We start from the raw sequence: 19,987 nt of genomic DNA on the forward strand, positions 1-19,987 counted from the left end.
AAAGCTCTGTAAAGTTAATAAAAGTACTTACAGAAGTAAATAGGATACTTGAGGACAACCAGTGAAGAAAATATAATTGGAAGGACTATAAAATGTCAGCAAATCTCTCCAACATTAGATGTTCTGTGGACAACTATGCTCTTTTTATGAATGTTGTGAGTTGCTAAATCAAGAAAAGGCCAGTGAAAAATGAATGAAGAGGCACAATGAAGAAATAAATGCGTAGGGAATTAAACAAATGAGTAAGAAAACAAACTGCTTTAGGGTCAAATGAATAAACAAATTAAAACTATTGAATAAAATGTAAACTAGTCAATGTTAATGAACTCTTTAGACAGAATATAGGGAAAAGGGGAGGGGCAATAGAGAGGTATGAGATTAAGAGGTACAAACTATTATGTATAAAAATAAGCTACAAGGATATATTGTACAACACAGGGAATATAGCCAATATTTTATAATAACTATAAGTAGAGTATAACCTTTAAAAATTGTGAATCACTACGTTGTACACCTGTAACTTATATAATATTGTACATCACAGAAAAAAATTAACCACTACCAATTCTCTGTAAAAATAAACAATATATATTTGTGTGTGTATATACACACACACATATATAGATGCTTTAAAAAATTATATGGGTCAGTCTACATTATCCTGATCTAAAGCATGAAAAAAATGTACATAAGCAAAAAATTGCCAGAGCACTCAAGGCTGCAAAGAAAATATTGATTTGATAGGATTAAGATTAGAAAAAAATAAGTAAATTAAATATGAAAATAATTTCGTGCTTTGCATCCCTTCAATGAGAAAAAAAAAAAGAAATAAGGAACAAGAACATAAGAAGTGTAAATTTGAATTTAAGTAGTGACCAACCACTTTAGAACAGTTCTCAGATTTATAAGGAGGTTGACATTATTTCTGATGCCAAAATTAATTCACTTCTAGGACTTGTGAGTAGGAATTAAAACACATAATAAAATAATTGTATCACTTAATTTTTCTTCATTTAAAAGCACTATTAATGACAAATTTAACTCTAAATTTGTATGCTTTTGTCCTTATCTATTCATAATGATAAAGATATAATTTGAATGTAACAAAAATGTATAACCAACATTTTCACTACACTACTGAAAAACAAAAACAAAAGAAAAACAATAAATTAACATGAATCAACAATTGAGAAAAAGAATTTTATAAATTAAAAAATCCAGCTGTGAATAAGCAGAGTAGCAGATACGGTTAACATTTTGCTCATCTCTACAAAGCAAATGTGAAAAGAAAACAAGACAGGACATTTTTTGTATCAGAATAGTGAGTATGTGGATGCGTGGTATGCGGTTTCTGAGAAAATAACACATGAAAGTTGCGGTAGATGCCTTACTTCTCACTTAACTAAAACTGAAGAGTTCTATTTGCACATTTTCAAAAAGAAAGTAAAGAAAATGTTGCTGTTTGTAATTTTACATCTAAGAATTCTGTACCCACCTACCATATCACAACAGTTTGGGCAACTATTTCCAGATGAAAAAAAGTTTTAAATCCTTAACTACTGCAGAATTAGCCATTTATTTCATAAATATAGGATAACACTCTCTGGTAATATATAATGTGATTTCTTCCTATTAGCATTTGATTCTAAAAAGTTATATTTTAAAATTGCTTACATATCTAAGGAGTAAATCTAAATGCATTTATATGTAACAAAACTTTATTTAAAATCAATTTTGTATGAAATCTATGCTAGAATATTAGGCAAATTATGGAATAATATGAAGATTAGTATGTAAATACTCAGTGACTTAAGTTTACAATAAAAATATTAAAACCACTGATAACATCTAATTGTATTGCAAGATGGTTCATAGAATATTAAAGCATAAACAAGTACTGCAGAGAATTAACCTGGAGAAAATTTATTTATCTCAGTGGATAATCAGATAATCTCAGTGGATTTTATATTAATACACACATATATAATTTGAAACAAGCAGAAAAAATCTTTGATCTTTTCCACTGAAGGCAAAGAGAGAAGAAAGAAAAGAGTATAAAGGAGTGAATAACTTATTTGGGAGAAATAAGTCCCAATATAACAGTAACTAGAGTAAATGTAAATGAGTTAAATTCACTAATAAGGACAGATTCTCAGATTGGATTTTAATATTAAGTAATATGTTGTATACAAGAAACATAACTGAAACTACGACATAGAAATGTTGAAATTAGAAGGAAGAATAATTACAAAAGACAACTGTGTAACAAAAGAATCCCAATGGTAGTATATTTTCTGTTAAACAAAATTTAAGGTAAAAAACTATATAAGCCACAGAGTTTTAATACAAATGCTTAAAAGAAGTTAAAATGCACAGATAATAAAATATGTACCAAAAGAACAATAAAAATTCAAAAATTTATAAAGAAACAACTGATAGAATCAAGTAACCCACAGAACAAGGAAAAATAGGTAAAAGGATAAATGGAATTTTACTACATTTCTCTCTAAAATTCCAATAAAACTTATGGTTTTTAAAGAATGAGTGATACATGCCGCGGAGCAACTAAGCCCGTGCGCCACAACTACTGAGCCTGCGTGTCTGGAGCCTGTGCTCCGCAACAAGAGAGGCCACGACAGTGAGAGGCCTGCATACCGCGATGAAGAGTGGCCCCCGCTCGCCGCAGCTAGAGAAAGCACTCGCACAGAAACAAAGACCCAGCACAGCCAAAAATAAATAAATTTAAAGAATGAGTGATTGAGTTTGAATTTTACAATGAAGAATTTTACAGAGAAGAAAATAATTTTTGAGACCTAATATGATGTTTTGAAAAATTGTATGTGAAAAAGATCATAAATCAGGACTCAATACGTTCTAATGAAGTAGTACCATTCTGATTATATTCTGGTAACATAATACGTTATTAAAATTCAAAAGAAGATATAAAAATGAATATGAATGGGACTTCCCTGGTGGCCCAGTGGTTGAGAATCCGCCTGCTAATGCAGGGGACGCGAGTTCGAGCCCTGGTCTGTGAGGATCCCACATGCCACGGAGCAACTAGGCCTGTGAGCCACAACTACTGAGCCTGAGCGTCTGGAGCCTGTGCTCCGCAACAAGAGAGGCCATGATAGTGAGAGGCCCGCGCACCGCGATGAAGACTGGCCCCCGCTTGCCACAACTAGAGAAAGCCCTCACACAGAAACGAAGACCCAACACATAAAAAAGAAATAAATTAATTAATAAACTCCTACCCCCAACATCTTCTTTAAAAAAAAAATGAATATGACTGTAAAAAGCGCACATATTTTAAATAAGAATTGAGTTAAAAATTCATTAGGAGGACTTCCCTGGTGGCACAGTGTTTAAGAATCCACCTGCCAATGCAGGGGACACAGGTTCAATCCCTGGTCCAGGAAGATCCCACATGCCATGGAGCAACTAAGCCCTTGCGCCACAACTACTGAGCCTGCATGCTCTAGAGCCTGCACGTCGCAACTACTGAGCCCACGTGCTGCCTGTGCTCCGCAACAAGAGAAGCCAACACAATGAGAAGCCCACACACCGCAACGAAGAGTAGCCCCAGCTTGTTGCAACTAGAGAAAGCTAGAGCGCAGCAATGAAGACCCATCACAGACAAAAAAAAAAAAAAAAAAAAAAAATTCATTAGGAAAATTAATAAACACTAAAGGCAAATGGCATTGAAACACAACATTTCAAAATTTCTGAGACACAGCAATAGCAGTATTTAAATACAAAATAGATATGTATTTTTAAATTTGGTTACAGTATTATATTTAATTTGTCAAGTTATTCAAGTTTGCAGAGACCACTTCCAAACTCTGGTTTCTAATACAAAATGGTCAATTTAAAAGATCCAAGGAAATTAGATTTACAGCATAAATGAAGTCCTAAAATCATCTTTACATTTTTGTCCTTTTTAAGTGGTTCATCTGTCAATCTTCCTTTGTTAAAAAGTGTTGTCAAGCAGATTATAAAAAAAATAGCTGAAACTGGTTATTTTTAAAAAGCAAAATAGAATCAAAAGATGTTCAATTTCTTGAAATTTTTGGTAGTCAAAGCATAAATTGAATTCTATATATTTAAAGTGTAAAATCCACTGAGATTATGTGTGAATGTATCCTTTACACTTAAAGTATTAAATTTTAAAAGACTAGTTTTGAAAAAATGTCTTCATTTAAATTTTTATGAATTTTAACAGATGTCTTTAGTTATAAAATTTTGAACATGGAAATATATGCAATACATAATATTCAATTTAATTTGACTTTTATTTAATAGTAAACTAATATAATCCTGACAAAAATGTAGTTACTAATTTCCTTTTCTAGTATTTTTTAAATGGAAACAAATAACTTCATGAATCTTCTATTTTAGTTAAAAATTTGCATACATTAAAGTGCACATATGTTAAGTGTATAATTCAATGAGTTCAGATAAATGTAATCAAAACCCAATTAAGATTTAGATTTCCGTCGACCCAGATATTTCCCTTACATGCATTTCCAGTCAATTCCCATCATCACAAGTAATCTGGGGCCTGAGTTTTTGTTTTTGTTTTTTTAACACAATGGTATAATTTTATCTCTTCTTCATCTCAAAGGAATGTAATCATATAGTATATGCTCTTTTGTGTTTGTTCTCACTTAATGTAATTGTATGCACCAAAATGCATTCTATTTTATTGCTAGATAGTATTCCATTGCATATTCAAATCATAATTTATTTAGGTAATAAACTATTAGTAGACATTTGGCTTATTTCACAGTTTTGTCTATTTTGAATAAAACTGCAATCCTAGATTATGTTTTTGGTGTTTCCACCCAGTATAATTTCTTTTTCCATTTTCCTTTTGCTGGGTATTTGGTTTGTTTCCCATTTTGGGCTATAGGAACATCTGCAACATTCTGTAGTAGTAGTTCTGGATTTGTTTTTTATTTTGGGCTATATATTTAGGGATGGGAATACTAGATCATAGAATAGGTTTATCTTAACTTTATTTTTTAAAAAATACTGCCAGATTAATCCACAGTGTTCCAACCATATTATACTCTTATGAGAAAAATGGGAAGTTTCAGTCGTTTTCCAGCATTTCCAACTTATCTTGTCAGTACCTTTTACTTTATTTAGCATCTTAGTGTGTGGTGATATCTCACTGTGTTTGCACCTTCTTCATGATTAATGATGTTGCATATCTTATAATTTTCTTATTGACCATCCTTTCATTTTCTTTTGTGAAGTGTCCACTTTTTGGGCCTATTTGGGATCAATGCTTGACTTCTAATTATTGATTTCTGAGAGTTCATTATAAATCTTATGTAATAGTTCTTGCTTAGATATATATGCTATGAGTATTTCCTTGACTTCATGGCTGGTACTTCATTTTATTAATGGTGTCTTTTGATAATAAGATGTTTTAATATGAATGAAGTCAATTTAGCAAATTTTCTTTATATTTAATGATTTAGGTATTCTCATTAAAAATCCTTACCATGAAGATATTCTTTGATATATTCTTCTAGAACTTTCATAGTTCCAGTGTTTGGGTTTTAGCATATGATCCATCTTTAATTTTAGAGTCTGACATATAGTAGGATTTGAGATTTATTTATTTTCTTTAGCATCCAAACACCAACTGAACTGCCTTGGCATCTTTGTTGAAAATAAATGTAGGATTATCTCTGGGTTTTGTTTTTCATTTCATTGATCTATGTGATTTTTCTAACACAGATACCACACTCTAGTGGTTATTGTAGCTTCATAGTATTTCTTAGAATCAAGTTTATTCATCATTTCAAGATTGATTAGCTATTCAAAAAATTATTATATAAAAAATATATATTTTTTCATATATATTATAATCAACTTGTCCACTTATATAAAAAAAATAATTTGGGGTTTCTATTGTAACTGCATTAAACCTACAGATCAATTTGTTGAGAACTAACATCTAAACAATATTGAATTTTCCATTTCATTTGCCTTTTCCATCTCTCCATTTATTTAGGTCTTCCTAAATACTTCCTCTTAATAAAGTGTCCTGGGAAAGTTTTTGCATGTCCTTTGCTTAACATATTATTAAACATTTTATATTTTTGGATGCTATTTTTAATTTATTTTTAAAGTACTTTCTATTCTGGAAGTAATTTCTAAGTTTTACTTTTAGTATCTAAAATTTAATTGTTTTTTTGTATATTGACCTCATATCCTGCAACCTTGCTAAACTCACTATTGATTCTAGTGGTGTTTGCAGATTCCATAGAAATTGCTTTGTAAATAATCATGTCATGTGTCAAAAAGGCAGTTATACATCTTTCTAACTATTCTGACTGATTTCTTCTTTTTGCCTTATGGAAATGTCTAGGACCTTTAGTATTATACTGTACAGAACCAATTATAGTGGCTATTCCTTGCCTTGTTTCTTACCTTAGGATTAAAAAGTTCAATATTTGACCCATACGTATAATGTTAGTAAGTTTCACGTAGTCAGTGGTCCCCAACCTTTTTGGCACCAGGGACCTATTTCATGGAAGACAATTTTTCCACGGACAGGGTTGGGGGAGCGGGGGGATGGTTCAGGTGATAATGCGAGCAATGGGGAGCGGCAGATGAAGCTTCTCTCCCTCACCTCCTGCTGTGCAGCCCGGTTTCTAACAGGCCATAGACCAGTACTGGTCCATGGATCCGGGCTTGGGGACCCCTGATGTAGACAACCTTTTCAAAATTAAGGTATTTTTCTAGTTTGTTTGGCATTTTTATCAAGAATGTTATCAATTTTTGCCAAATGCTTGTTCTGTTGTAATGTGAAATTTTGTTAATGTGGGTATTCATTACATGATTATTTTCAAAGTTAGCTGGCTTTGCATTTGTTGGCTAGAATGCAGCTGGTCATGATATATTATCAATTTGATATATTGCTGTGTTTGATTAGCTAATATTTGGTTAAGGATTTTTCTGTCTATTTTTATAAGGTTTATTTACCTCTGATCACTGCCCCTGCCCCAGACTTTTCCTCTAAATATCACTCTGAGATTTAGGTACTAGAGCTATGATGACCTCATAAAAAACATTGAGGATATTCTATTCTCTTGTATTTTCTGGAAAAGTTTATATGAGATTGGTATTAATCATTCCTTAAACATATGATAAAATTCACCAGTGAAGCCAGCTGGGGCTGAAGTTCTGAGAAGTATCGTCATTACAAATTTAATAATTAATAGACATAGGTGTCTTCAGTTTTCCATTTCCCTTACTTCAATATTACTAGGTTATGTCTTTAAAAAATGTCTCTTGGTAAGATGTCAAATTTGTTCCATAAATTTTATTATAACATTCCCTTTTTATCTTTGTAATGACTCTAGTACCTAGGATATCTTCTCTTTCATTCTAAATATTGGAAATTTATATTCTCATCCCTTTTATAGAGATCAGATTTGCCAGGGGATTATCAGTTTTATTAAACTTTTCAAATAATAAAACTTTTCAAATAATGAAACTTTTTTTTGTTCATTTTATTTATTTTAATTTTATAGCTAGCTATTTATATTTACTTCTACTTATCTTGGGTTTAATTTCCATGTTTTGTCTTATCCTCTAAAGATGAAGATTTAAGTCACTAATTTTTAAACTTTCTTTTTCAATTCCTTCTAATTTGTCCACTGTTTTAGTAGATTTTAGAGAAAAGAAAAGTCTAATAAGAATAACTTGGTCATGGCCATACGTATAAAATGTTTCTCTCTCAATAGATAGATACATAGATAGATAGATACATAGATAGATAGATAGATACATAGATGGATCTCCCTCCCTTTCTTTCTCTCTATATATTTGCTCTCCCTTTCTTTATTTCTCTTTCTTTCTTAAACTACTTTAATAGCTATAATAAATTATTTCTCAAGTGCCAAAAAATCCTACTGAAAAGTAAATTATGAAATATTTTGGTAATCAAAAATTTAGCTACAATATACATATCTGTAAACCTGAAATATTCTTCTAACATGGGATTTTGACTTGTGTGGATTAAGCCAAATATTAATTCAATAAGAAAAAGATTACTCTGTTTTATATTATTTTTGAAACCTTTAGTGTTATATTTGTTGTGTAAGTAATCTAAGCCAAGGGATGTTCTAAATTAAAAATGCAAATGAGAATTCATAATGTTTTATAATTCTTTATGCTGCTAAAAACTTTGTTGATAAATAGATAAATCTGCCCACCAAATGAATAAGTTCCATACTTTAATTTGCTATGTTAATAATAAAACCATATCATCATAATATAGTACCACATATTAATAACATTTCTTAGCTAGAATCTTAAAATATTTAAATGAATTTTAAAAGTAATCTAAGTTTCTCTAAGGAAAGAACACAAAATATGACTAATCTGGACATATTCAACTCTAATTAAGAACATTTATCACCAGTAACCTGATTCCTTTTCTTATAATTGCCACTGCATAAAAATGTCTGATCCACATAAATGTTCCATTAGTAAAACATTTTATTACTTACAAAAATGCATATCATAATTGGCTCTGTATTGTAGAAGACAGTGTTTTTAGTGAGTACTATAGTTATACAGTGAAATGTTAAAGCGGAAGTAGTAAACTGTTCCAAGTCCAATTACTTAATTACGGAATTAACACAATATAAAGCTAAATAATTTGCCACCTTCACTCTTACTGGTATTATAAAATGATATCCGAATGATTTCCAAAATAAGTAATCTGGCTCTAACAGTCATGAACTGTAAGTTGCCAAGTTACTGAATTCTCGAAACAGCTCATAACTATTTTTTTTACTGAATTCTCGAAACAGCTCATAACTATTTTTTTTTAATTCCCCATAGTGATAGTCAGTGCACCAGAGCAACACAGCAATATAGGAAAGCACAGATTTTAGAAACATTAGAATGGAAAAGGTTATTGTCTTTCTTTCACTCAAAAATTGCTGTTGTAATGACACAAATCTTTGAGATTTATTTATTTTGGTTTGCTTCAGAATTGACCTTATCAACTCATAAAGATTACACCATGTAGGATACTTTAGAATAATGCTTTGAAGAGTAGATCAGGATTACATTGTTTATGGGAAATTTAAGTTCAGAATTTACTGCTTTCAATTACTGTTTAGAACAGTGTTTGTAAAAAATTATATTTAAAACAAGCATATCTTTTTCTGCCCAAAGCAGTGTGATTCTTCTACTGAATTACTATTATGTTGTAAAAAAATAATTAAGTGGTATGTATTTCAATAGTAAAATAATTATATAGCTGACAATATCAAGAAACAAGACCCATTCAATTACACATATAATTCAAAAACCTTTGGCTTGTCTAGTGTAATGGAACAACAATAACAACAAAACCAAACAGTTAATCTAAAAATGTTTACCATATGTCTCTGTTTACCTCATATGTACTACTAGGATACCTTTAAATGGAGGATATTTTACATAAAATTTCATTGAATAGATTAAATGTACTATCAATGACTTTAGAATGTGGATAGGAGAAATAATTGTTAGTGTCTTGGTGTTGTCTTACTATCCAGTTCTGGAATAATGTAGTGGTTTTAGTGGGTGTTGCCTATCTTTTTATATCCTGAGGTTAGAAGAGCTCTCAGCAATATACGGTGGTAACTGTACACATTCCAAAAGGACTGTTCATACTTTAAGGAGAATGAGTTGCTGTAGTATCCATCCTTCAAGATGACCTCTACTGATATTCACCTCCTGGTATTTATAACCTTGTAGTTTTCTCCCAATTTGTACCAGGGTTGGTCTGTGTGACCAATAGAATATGGGAAAAACTGATGCTCTGCCAATTTTGAGATTAGGTTATAAAAGACTGGATTCCATCTTGGCTCTTTCTTGCTCACCTGCTCCCTCTTTCACTTGGATTAGTCATTCTGGGGAAACCTGATTGGGAACAGCCTGAGGGAGAGACCAGCATGGCAAGGAATGAAAGCCTCCTGCCAACAGTCAAGTGAGTGAGCTTAGAATTGAATTCTCCAGCTATTGTTGAACCTTTAGATGAGCATCGCTCCATCAGCAGCTTAACTTCAGCCTTGGGAGAGATCCTGAGCCAGATCACGCAGCTAAGCTGCTCTAGTCCCTGACTCTCAGAAAATGTATGAGATAAGATATGTTTGTTATTTTAAGCTACTAAATTGTGAGGTAATTTGTTAATTTGTTACACAGCAATATATAACCAATATAGTAGGGGAAAACCCAACAAAGTTCAAATAATTCATTACAAACAATTTTAATGTTTATGAATTAAATAAACTTCTATTGCTTTCCCCTCATGCTCTGTGTCAGGAAAGTCAGGCACTATTGTAATTATAATGTTGTGCTTGACTCCATGGGATTTTGCACTTGAGGGTCTTCCTGGCATATTGTATTTTTAGGGACATATTTGATAATAATGTAAAAACATTAATATAAATGACATTACTAACCCACAAGCAATATTTTATTTTAAAATGTTCTTATATTCTATCTAATAACCCAAACTGCTCATTGATACCACATCCTCTGAAGATAAAACATCTGTCATTGTTAAAATATTTGGTCTCTCTCTCGTCATTTTTGTCATGAATACTTATGAGGTTATTAAGTTTTTAAGTGTAAAGCATTATAAGAGTATTAGATTAATCCTGTTCAGCCATTAGTAATATATTTTGGGAGTTTTTAGTGTCATTTCAAGTTTTAATTATTCACTTACACACTCATCTAACATGCTTTCAAAGTATGTGGAAGCAAAGCAAATCTACTTGACTTAACAAGTGCTGACTGTGCATATGATGGGGGGGGACGTGTTTAGATGAGAAAAATAAATTAATATTCTTTAAGTATTTTTGCTTCTGACTTATTAACACTAGTTTCATGCTTTTAACATAATCTTATTTCTGGTCATCCCATCAAGTGTTATAATTAATGTAGAAAATATTAAGATACACAAAGTGCTATTATTTCTGTAGAAAATATAAAGACATTTATGTTCTAAGGCAATATTAAAAATGATCATTGTTTAAAATCTAAGAGAATTAGATTATTTTATTATCTTGACTTAAAATTTGTTAACTAGTTCATCTTGCCATAAAATGATAGATTATATAGAGAAAAGTATTCTTTACAAATGAAGTACCTTAAATATTGAAGAGAAACTGGTAACTTATGAGTAATTGATTTGGGGATTACAAATTTGTTGTTCTCTTTTCATTAAAGTGTCAATCTTAAGAGCCTCTGTGAGGAATCAATTTATGAACCAACTTGTTAGATTAGTTTAAGTTACTGTACATACTTAAAATAACATAACCATTTTTCTTGTAGAAATAACTCAATTATTTACTTAATCTGACTTTCTGTCAGAGTTTAAATAACTGTTATTTTACTACAACACAGGTTGAATGTTCATGCACAAAAGTGATTATTGTCATTAATTTTTTTAATTCACTTTTATATTTTATTTTGCTTAAGATTTAGAGCTTTCTAAATTGATGTTTTGTCTTGTCAGTAAAAATCCATATATATATATATATATATATATATTAAATTTTACTGCTTAATAAATATAAATCCCAAATTAGTGCTGGCTGATTTAGTGAATTTGTGCTGTGCTTATTATAGTATAGCTTAAGATCAAGAAGGAATTAATTCTAAATTATTTCATTAAAAGTCATTCATTTTATTACACATTTTATACTTTTTAGTGGTTTGGGAAAAATCTGTATTTCAGCCATGAGCTTCAAGATTAAAATTCATTTTTAATGACACCTTTATTTTAGAATAGTTTTAGATTTACAGAAATGTTTCAAGACAAGCATTTCCATACACCCCTTGCTCATGTTCTCCTATTATTAACATCTTATGTTATATTGGTATATTTGGTATGTTAACTGTGGTATATTTGTCACGATGAAAGAATCAACATTGGTACATCACCCTTAACATCAGAGTTTATTTGGCTTTCTTTTTTTCCCCATAATGATTTGTTTTGTTTTGTTTTTCCTGTGGCAGGATATCATGGAGGACACTACGTTACATTTAGTTGTCATGTTTTTTTAAGCTCCTGTGGATGGTGACATTTTCTCCTACTTTCCTTTTGATGACTTTTGACACAGTTTTGAGGAGGGTTGGTCAGACATTTTGTAGAATGCCCCTCAATTGGGATTTGTCTGTTTTTCTGGTGATTAGACCAGGGTTATGCATTTCTGGGAGGTAATATTAAATTTTAAACAAAATTTTCTAACTATACTATATGTGAAAATATGATGTATAATACAAATTACAGAATATAAGATTTATCACATCCAATGATAGTTATATGTTATATTGAAACCATTGATTTATCACTCATTCATTTATTTAGTTTACAAAATACTGTTTTTTTTGTTGTTTGTTTGTTTGTTTGTTTTTTTGCGGTACGCAGGCCTCTCACTGTTGTGGCTTCTCCCGCTGCGGAGCACAGGCTCCGGATGCGCAGGCTCAGCGGCCATGGCTCATGGGGCCAGCCGCTCTGCGGCATGTGGGATCTTCCTGGACTGGGGCACGAACGCGTGTCCCCTGCATTGGCAGGCAGACTCTCAACCACTGCGCCACCAGGGAAGCCCCAAAATACTGTTTTTTATAAAGAAAATGGTGCTATATATGCAGCTATGAAGGGACGGTTATACCCATACTAGCATTGAAACCAAGACTATTCATTTTAATGTGATGGGCTTTGCTTGTAATTGGTAATACAAAGCCCTCATTAACCAGTACATTAGGACATTTTGATTTACCTCTCTAGATTTCCAGCTTAAGAGGCCATTACATTCTTAATGACCCTCACCCGTGGAGGAAGTAGTTTTCCTCTCAAAGAAGAGTCCCTGAGTAGAGTTGTTTTCTTTGATTTATATGCCAACTGGATATAGTTAATTACAAAGTTCAAATGATAAATCCAGAAAAACATTATAGATATTGCTTTTTGATTTGGCAATGATTCCTGAAGAAGAGCTCAATACAATTTCAATTGTCAATCCCTATGAGAAAGATTTATCTGCTACAACTTTCTATATTTAAAAAAAAAAAAACTTACTCTGGTGATAAGATATAAAAATTGATTTGTCCAAGATGTTCTCTATGTCTGAGGATAGAGAAAACGTAAAAACTTAGAGGCAGATTATTCATTGTACAGATTAGCCACGGCTTCAGTTCCCCTGCTGTTGAGCTAGCCAAGGACTCTGGACTCCAGAGGAAGTTTGATTGTCCAAATTTGTGCGCTCCACAAACTTGATGTGATTGCCCTTTAAATGCCAAAATCTATTATTAGGTTATTCATTTGTTTGGTGTGAACATATTCCTACTTGGTTTAACCAGCAAGAACAAAACTAACTGGGATTGTTTGTAGTTTGACTGCAAACTAGGGAACTTTAAATTTCTATTATTCTCTTTTACTCAACAGTCTTGGTTTATTTGCTGTTTCTCTTTTCATTTTATAACAACTTTCCACATGGTTTCTATTTGTCCTTAATTACTTTTATAACTCTGCTTTACTGAAAAGGCTTAAAAGCAGCATTATCAGGGCCCTGAAAAGCAAAAATACTCCTTCCACTCTGTTCTGTTATTTCATGCTATTTTGAACCAGGAGCAAACCAATTCAAAGACTCTTGTCAAGGGAGACCAAGATGGCAGAGTAGAAGGACACGAAGCTCACCTTCCCCCACAAACACATCAAAAATACATCTACATGTGGAACAATTCTCACAGAAAACTAACTGAAAACTGGCAGAAGATCTCATATAATCAAAGCTGCAAGAAAGATCCCCATGTAACTGGGTAGGATGAAAAAGACAAAAAAGGAATTGGGATGGGACTGGTGTCCCCGGGACAGAGCTGTGAAAGAGGAAAGGTTCCCTTGCCCTGGGAACCCCCTGTGCTGGCTGGGAGGTCCATCAGGACAGAAAGAGAGCTAGAAGGGCCTGGTCTCTACTCGCCAGGAGTGTGCACATGCTGGCTTGCTAGCAATCAGGGCAGAGAGAGACTGGCACTGACTGCTGCCATGTCACTGCACTTTCCAGACTGAAACACATGCTGGGTGGGGCTTCTAGCATGTTCAGCAGCTAAGTGCTGGAACTCAGGCTTAAGAGGACAGACCCTGGTAGAGGACTTGGTCCAGTGGCATGGAGAGAGCCCAGAGAGTCTGGAGCATGGTCTGGGCCTCCACTGTTAGTGTGCACAGGGAGGGCCACAGGTCTGCCCTAGAAGCCCCATTATCAGTGCATGCAAGGCAGGGAGCAAATCCACCATAAGAGCCCCACTGTCATCGTGTATGCTCACTGTGGGGCATGACTCTGGTGGTGTGGGCTTTGTGAGGGCCCACACAGCAGGGGTGGGGCTGATACCAGAGTACATTATCAGTGCTCCCATAGCGGGGGCAGATCCAGGAGCAGGTCCAGCAGCAGGAGACTTTGTTGGTGGGCACCATGGGTGGTGACCAGTGTCACAGAATCATGGTCCCTAGTGGATAGCCCCTGAGGAGGAGTAAGCAGCAGTCCCTTTCCCGGCAGGAGTGCTCCAGTCCCGCCTACCTCACACCACAGCTTGAAGCTGGATCTGGGGTGCACAGGCCCTGGGAGAGTCCTATCATAGAGGCAGCCCAAGTTCTAGCTGGCAGCCCAAGCCCCTTGAGTCATGCAGCCACAACACCCCAGCTCCCAGCACCAGCCTAGCACTAGGTCTGGGACCAACACAATGGAGAAAGGGATGTGACTTTAGGCTGCTTCTGGACAGAACTGAGGATGCATGCAAGAGTGGTGCATAGGTTCAATGTGACTACATGGGCCTCACTTGCTTCAGTGCTCACTTCCTTGTGGACAGAGCACAAGGGCAACAGAACCTCCTAGAACCTGACCCTCAGGGGTTCTACTCCAACAGCTGGGGAGCAGACCCTGCCCCCAACAGGTCTATGATAGCCATAGATCAAAGAGGAGGCCCTGCCCAACCTCTAGTGCAGGTGCTGGTCACCACAACACCAATCACACCCAATATCAAAGGGATAATGGCCAGCAACTCTGAGGGAAGACGTGGTAGGAATCCACACCAAAAACGGCCCTGGCACCAAAAATATGGACTCACACAGTATACACAGGGACATTCCCACATAAAAATACCCCTTTAAGACCACAGGAGATAACTGTTTCTCCTAAATTCATAGAGGCAGAGAAATTTAAGTAAAATGAAAAAGCAAAGGAACTACTCCCAAATTAAAAGAAAAAAAAAAAAAGAGTGAGAGAGAAATCCCCTAAAAGAGCAAACAATGGAACAGACCTCTCCAGTCTACTAGATCTCCAGTTCAAAAAGGAGGTAATAAAAATGCTAGAGGAATTAAAGATTATCAATAGAAATGTAGATCACTGTACCAAGGAACTAGAAACTATAAAGAGAAACCAATCATAATTAGACAACTCAATTGCTGAGATAAAATATGAGCTAAAAGTAATGAATAGCAGACTGAATAATGCGTTATGAATAAGTGATCTAAAAGACAGAATCATGAAAATCACCCAATCAGAACAGCAGACAGAAAGATAAATGAAAAAAATTGAAAGCAACATATGAGGTCTATGAGATAATATTAAGTATGTCAATCTATACATATTAGGGGTTCCAGAAGAAGAAGAAAGACAAAGGGGAATCAAAAATGTACTTAAGAAATTATGGCTGAAAACTTCCCTAACTTAAAGAAAGAAACATATCCAGGTACAGGAAGCACAGAAGTTACCAAATAAGATGAACCCAAACAGACCCACACCAAGACATATCATAATTAAAATGGCAAAAGTTAAAAAGAAGAATCTGAAAGCAGCAGTTACAAGGAAACCCCTATACGGTTATGAGCTGATTTCTGTACAGAAACTTTGCAGGTCTGAATCGAGTGGCAAGATATATTCAAATTCCTGAAACGGCATAACCTGCAACAAACGTCTAGGACCAGATGGCTTTACTGTGGAATTCTACCAAACATACAAACAAGAACTTATACCTAACCTTCTCAAACTCTTCCAAAAGACTGAAGAAGGAACACTCCCAAAGTCATTCTATGAAGCCATCATCACCCTGATAATACAACCAGACAGAGACACTACAAATAAAAGAAAATTACAGGCCAATATCTTTGATGAATATAGATGCAAAAAACCTCAACAAATTTTTTGCAAACCGAATCCAACAATATATAAAAAGGGTCATACACTACGATCAGGTTGGATTCATTCCAGGGTTGCAAGGATGGTTCAATATATGCAAATGAATCAATGTGATATACCACATTAACAGAAGAAATGGCAAAAACCACATGATCATCTCAATAGATGCAAAAAAAAAAAAATGATAAAATTCAACATCCATTCATGATAAAAACTCTCACCAAAGTGGGTATAGAAGAAACATAGCTCAACATAATAAAAGTCATTTATGACAAAACCACAGCCAACATAATACTCAACTGTGAAAAGATGAAAGACTTCCTGCTAAATTCTGGAACAAGACAAGGATGCTTACTCTCACCACTTCTATTCAACACAGTATTGGAAGTCCTAGCCACAGTAATCAGACAAGAAAAAGAAATAAAAGTTATCCAAATTGGAAGGGAAGAGGTAAAATTGTCATCATATGCAGATGACATGACACTCTATATAGAAAACCCTGAAGACTCCACACAGAAACTATTAGCACTGATAAACGAATTCAGCAAAGTAGCAGGATACAATATTACTATACAGAAATCTGTTGCATTTCTTTACACTGACAATAAAATACCAGAAAGAAAATGTAAAAAAAACATTTAAAATATCATTAAAAAAAAAACAACCTAGGAATAAAACTGACCAGAGGTGAAAGACTTATACACTGAGAACTATAAAACACTGATAAAGGAAATCAAAGATGATTCAAGGAAATGGAAAGATATCCCATGCTCTTGCATTGGAAGAATTAATATTGTTAAAATGGCCACACCACTCAAAGCAATCTACAAATTTAATGTGAACCCTATCAAATTACTCATGACATTTTTCACAGAACTAGAACAAATCATTTTAAAATGTGTATGGAACCACAAAAGACCCAGAATTACCAAAGCAATCCTGAGGGAAAAGAACAAAGTTCAATACATAGCCCTCCCAGACTTCAGACAATACTACAAAACTACAGTAATCCAAATAGCATGGTATTGGCACAAAATCAGACATATGGATCAATGGAAAAGAATAGAGAGCCCCAGAATAAACCCACACACCTACAGTCAATTAATCTTCAACAAAGGAGGCAGGCAAGAATACACAATAGAGAGAAGACAGTCTCATCAGCAAGCAGTGCTGGGAAAGCTGGACAGGGGCATGTAAATCAATGAAATTAGAATCCTCCCACATACCATATACAACAATAAACTCAAAATGGTTTAAAGACCTAAATATAACACATGACACCATAAAACCCCTAGGAGAGAACACAGGCAAAACATTCTTGGGCGTAAATTGTAACAATCTTTTCTTAGATCAGTCTCCCAAGCAAAGAAAGAAAAGCAAAAATAAACAAATGGGACCTAATCAAACTTAAAAATTTTTGCACAGCAAAGGAAACCATCAGCAAAATGAAAAGACAATCCATGGACTGGGAGAAAATATTTGCAAATGATGTGACTGACAAGGGCTTAATTCCAAAATATACAAACACCTCATATAGCTCAATATCAAAAAAGCAAACAACCCAATCAAAAAATGGGCAGAAGACCTAAATAGACATTTCTCCAAAGAAGACATACAGATGGCCAGCAGGCACATGAAAAGATGATCAACATAGCTAATTATTGGAGAAATGCAAACCAAAACTATAATGAGGTATCACCTCACATCAGTCAGAATGGCCATCATCCAAAAGTCTACAATAATAAATGCTGGAAGGGTGTAGAGAAAAAAGAACTCTCCTACACTGTTGGTGAAAATGTAAATGTAAATTGGTGAAGCACTATGAAAAACAGTATGGAGTTTCCTTAAAAAACTAAAAATAGTTACAATATGATCCAGCAATCCCACTCCTGGGCATATATCCAGAAAAGATGAAAACTCTCATTTGAAAAGATACGTGTACCCCAATGTTGATAGCAGCACTATTTACAATAGTCAAGACATGGAAGCAACCTAAATGTCCATCAACAGATAAATGGCTAAAGAAGATGTGGTGTATGTATGAAATGGAATATTGCCTTATCTATCATCATGATAATGTGTGTGTGTGTGTGTATATATATATATACATATATAGCTATATGTATATATATATATATGTACATCAGAACCAATAAGAAATATGTATATATATGAGTAAACCCATCTTAAAGGTATCGACATAGGTTATTTAACCTTCTTCTATTAAATATATTAAATTATTTTGAAGATGAGTTTTTAAAATTTAAGACTATGTTTTACTTTATATTGTTTAGGTCTAGCCAAAAGCTTCTCAAATACTTTACTGCCTTACCCAATTTAAATAATCTTTGATGTAGTTTTAGCTGTATTTTTCTCACTTTGTATGTGTTGTTTTATAGCATTTCCATTATAAAAGCTAAAATTTGGTAGCATTTTTCTGTAAAGGGGAGATCGTAAATACTTTCAGCTTTATGGACCACATGGTCTCTGTTGCCACTACTTAAGTCTGTCATTTTGGTCCAAATGCAGCCACAGACAATATGTAAACAAATTAGTGTGACTGTCTTTCAATAAAACTTTATTTGCAAAAACAGTTGTAGGACTAGATTTGGCCTGTAGGCTGAAGTTTCCTAACCCTTGTCCTAGATCATTTAAGAATGTCTTGCCCATAAGCCTCCAAATCAGGAACTTCAAAGATTAATTCTTTCCAGAGCCACAGACTCTAATATGACAACTGCATGTTTGATTTTCTACAATAGAGGTATACATTGACACCTCATGCTATGTAATCCTCATAGTACAAAGCATTCCTTTCAAATTTCTTGATGTTTAAAGTACATGCCTTATTTTGGAGTTAACCATGTTAACAGCATAGCAGCATCCTGGAGTGGATGGAACTGAAGGGACATATTACGGGAGTAATTTTTCACATAATGCCCTAGGGTTATCCATGGGAAGATGGTAATGACCAAATTTCCAAACATCGGTGGGGGACAGCACATCACAGGATAAGTAAATTGTTCTTGGCACCTGGACTGTTTACTCCCTGACTGGGAGAATCATTGCACTAGTAATGCTTTTCCAGCAGGCAGGTTGAAACTTCATGGAGGGCTGTAGAAGTTGGTGATTGCATTCAGCTGTGAGAAACAAAAAACTTGCTCATCATCGGCTTAAAGAATTGTGGGCTTATTTTTCTTTAAACAATTAGGAGACTAAAATAATTTCAATGGCTCATGAGGGTCAGAACTGAGATTTCTGCAATTTTCTTGGTTTTCCTCTCAGCTTCCCAGTGCTCAGGTTGCCTGAGCTCCAGCCACCAGGTTTGCATCCTAAGCAGGAAGAAAGTGTGAACAATAAGGAGCAAAAAGGGTGCTTATATTAAGAAAGCAATTTTTACCCCATTTATCTATTGCAAACTTTTGTCATATGTCCTTGCATAGAACATTGGAGAGGTGTCTGTAAGCCTGGTGCAGGAGACTGCTATAAAGGAAATTGATCCAACTGACCACTGATATGTAAGGCATCTAGCAGGAGCTGCTAATAGTACAGCACACAGGTGTCACCACTCTGCATGTAATAGAGGCGTAGCCAAGTAGGAGGCCAAGTTTCTTTTGGATCATTCCTTTTTCTTGTATCTTTTCTTTGTCTTGCACCTCCTCTTGTCATGTTCATCAACGTCCTCATTCTTCTCTTTCTCCTTTCAAATCTCTGGTTGGGGAAACATTTTCAAGCTTAAAGACAAAGGAATCAACCATAAAATGAAAACTTGGGGT

The sequence above is a fragment of the Monodon monoceros genome, unplaced genomic scaffold (genome assembly GCF_005190385.1).
Source record: "Monodon monoceros isolate NGI ecotype Baffin Bay Population unplaced genomic scaffold, NGI_Narwhal_1 Super_Scaffold_12, whole genome shotgun sequence".
In the NCBI taxonomy this organism is placed as follows: Eukaryota; Metazoa; Chordata; class Mammalia; order Artiodactyla; family Monodontidae; genus Monodon; species Monodon monoceros.